The sequence below is a fragment of the Malania oleifera genome, chromosome 10 (genome assembly GCF_029873635.1).
Source record: "Malania oleifera isolate guangnan ecotype guangnan chromosome 10, ASM2987363v1, whole genome shotgun sequence".
NCBI classification, from domain to species: Eukaryota; Viridiplantae; Streptophyta; class Magnoliopsida; order Santalales; family Ximeniaceae; genus Malania; species Malania oleifera.
This window is the reverse complement of record NC_080426.1, coordinates 85,930,245-85,933,066: the sequence shown is the minus strand read 5'-3', so window position 1 is coordinate 85,933,066 and position 2,822 is coordinate 85,930,245. Positions and strand designations below refer to the sequence as shown.

The window sequence follows — 2,822 nt, the reverse complement described above, 5'->3', positions numbered from 1 at the left end:
TTTACTTTAATAGGAAAACCTCACTCCTAACAAGGTCGTGCCTAACTGGCAGTGCTGGTTGCCAACATTGTTGAACCTCTTGATATTTCAAATTTCAGTAGAGTTCAGGGACTGGATCAAGTCACCTATATACGTGATGGTTACCCCTTTAGTCTCACCCCCAACTTATCCTAAAGCTTGCTCTAAAAACTCTAAACCTGAGTTATTCTACTATATACAAACTATGAACTTAGGAAGAAAAGAAAAATTGTAGGGTTGCATCCTGGAAGTTCTTAATTTATTGTCTTTAGCTGAACTCATGAATGCCCATATTGAACTCATCCTGGTTCAAAGTTAAAATTCTTCTCCCCTCTTTCCATATCACTCCCTTTCTTGCTTACCCCCGAATTTTCCTCTAGATCGGAATCCAAGTCATGAATTTCACTACTTAGTTTGTAAGGATCCTCCAAGCTAGATGAAGAGGGACTCTTGGCCTGAAATGTTTCTTCAAATGGATCCCTCCACATAATTGAGGGAACCTCTTCCCCAATGACTTGATCCATCATGCCCTCATCCACAGCTTGGACGACTTTAAGTGGATGTTGGGGAACATAAAATACATTCAGCCGAAGTTGCTTATGGCCAAGGGAGATGTCCATGATCCCTGTCTGGCATTGAATGCATGCATTAGTCATGTCTAAGAATGGTCATCCCAAAAGGACATTGATCATATTCGTGGATGGTTCCATATCTAAGATAATGAAATCGACAGGGTAATGGAACTCTTCCACCTTGACTACTACATCCTTTACCACACCCCGCGGTTTCTTTATGGAACGATCACTAAGACACAATGTGACCAGGGTGGGCTGAAACTCTCTTATGTTAAGTTTCTGGTAAGCCGAGTATGGGAGGATGTTCACGCTCGCTTTTAAATCTAAAAGAGCCTTATCAATAGTGTAACCGCCAATTGCACATGAAATAATGGGTGAGCCGGGGTCTTTCAGTTTAAGAATGAGGTGCCTTAATATCAATGAGCTCATGTGCTTAGCCCACTTTACTAGTCTATTCATATGCACCCTCGACTCGTGCTCCTGCATGTACAAGTCCTTATAGAACTTAGTGTATGCAGGTGTTTGCTTGATATCATCTAAGATAGGCTTGTTGATATTCACTTGTTTAAATATGTCCTAGATGGATTGTGTGGAAGCCTCCTTCCTAAACAAAGAAGGTGGAAGAGAAGCTGTAGAGGATGATATTGGAGAGGCATGAAATGCGCTATGAAGGGCATAGTGAGGCTTGGTTCCTCTTATGACAAGATTCAGAATAGAGGGTTTATGTATTAAACTAGAGGAGGATAGGGTGCAAGAATCAAAGTTGGGTCCTTCCTTCTTTTCTTCCTCACCCTTTTCCTCACCCAACTGCTCCTCTACCTTATTGTTTGTCATCCTGCCACTCTTGAGAGTGGTCACCGCTTGGGCCTGCTCATGAAATGATAAGGGATCAACGTCCAATTCACATTCCACCCCGTATTGTCCCTTGGGGTTCACTATGGGCTAACTCGGAAACTTGCCCTCATCTCTCTGACTCAAGGTAGTAGCTAGTTGCCCCATGGTGGCTTCTAGCTTCACGATAGATTAGAAGTGAGAGTGAAGGAGCTGCCAATCTACTTGGTGGTAAGCCTCAATCCTCTTGTGGGCTTTCAACACCGTCTCATGAAATGTATTGTACTTGGGCTGAGGAGGAGGTGGCTGCTGAAATGATGAAGGTCTTGGGGTAGACATGGAATGATTTTGAGAATTACTATATAAGTGTAGCAGTTGAGTATTAGGGGCATGTGGAGGTCTTTGGGATTAAAAACCCAGAGCTTATAGCTTCTAAGAGAAGTTAGAATGTTGTTTCCACCCAGGGTTGTACATATTAGAGTAGAGGTCGTTTGATGGTTTATTGTACCAATTATGGGTAGAGTTAACTTCTTCCTACCCAAGCTTAGGTTGGGATGGCACATGTGGGCAATTTTAGCAAGAATGGAAGGGGTCGGAACAAATCGCACATACTTCTACATAGGCCTTTGACTTTTGTTGTTGTCTTAAGGACAAGCACTGATCTAGATTTTTCGATATGGTGTGTAGGGTGGGTGCCAGATCATGGTTTGTGGTCAACTCATAAAATCGCTTAGGTTTGGAGGTGGATGGGTTGGGGGGTCTACGAGTAGCAATGGTGTGCTGCTGAGAATTCTCAACTAGGTTCTCAAAAAGAACCCATGCCTCATTCTCATGCTTTGTGAGGAAAGTACCTCCGCATGATGCATCAACCATCGACCTATATCTCTTAGATAACCCTTCATAAAAGGTTTGGATTAATTGCCACTTTGAGACCTGATGATGTGGGCATTTATAGAGTAAATCTCTAAAGCGCTCCCAAGTCTCGAAAAAGAGTTCCCTATATATCTATGTGAAACTCGTGATGGCTCTTTGAAGCTAATTAGTCTTCCCAATTGGGAAGTACTTCTTTAGAAATTTGTGTTGCATGCTTGCTCAGTTAGCCACCAAGTTCGGCCCTAAAAATGTCAGCCAATATTTGGCCTTATCCTTTAGAGAGAACTGAAAAGGCCTAAGATGAAAAACATCATCACTAAAATTGGGTATGTGGATGGTGGTGCAAATTTATAAGAATTCATCCAAATGCTAGTAAATATTTTCAGTGGAGATCCAATAAAAAGTGGGCAGTATCGAGATGATAGAAGTCTTTATCTCGAATTGGGCCACCTGAACATCTAGGAATCGGATGCAAGATGGTGAGATGTATGCATTTGGTACAAAGTAGTCCCTAAGAGTCTGAAG

At 42.2% G+C, this 2,822-nt stretch overlaps 1 non-coding gene across 1 annotated transcript; it reads left to right on the top strand.

Annotated features, from left to right (window-relative positions):
- The first annotated feature begins 2,355 nt into the window (after positions 1-2,355).
- On the top strand, positions 2,356-2,461 carry LOC131167140 (small nucleolar RNA R71). The gene has a single exon (XR_009140001.1). It is a non-coding gene; the product is annotated as a small nucleolar RNA R71 (small nucleolar RNA).
- The last annotated feature ends 361 nt before the right edge of the window (positions 2,462-2,822 follow it).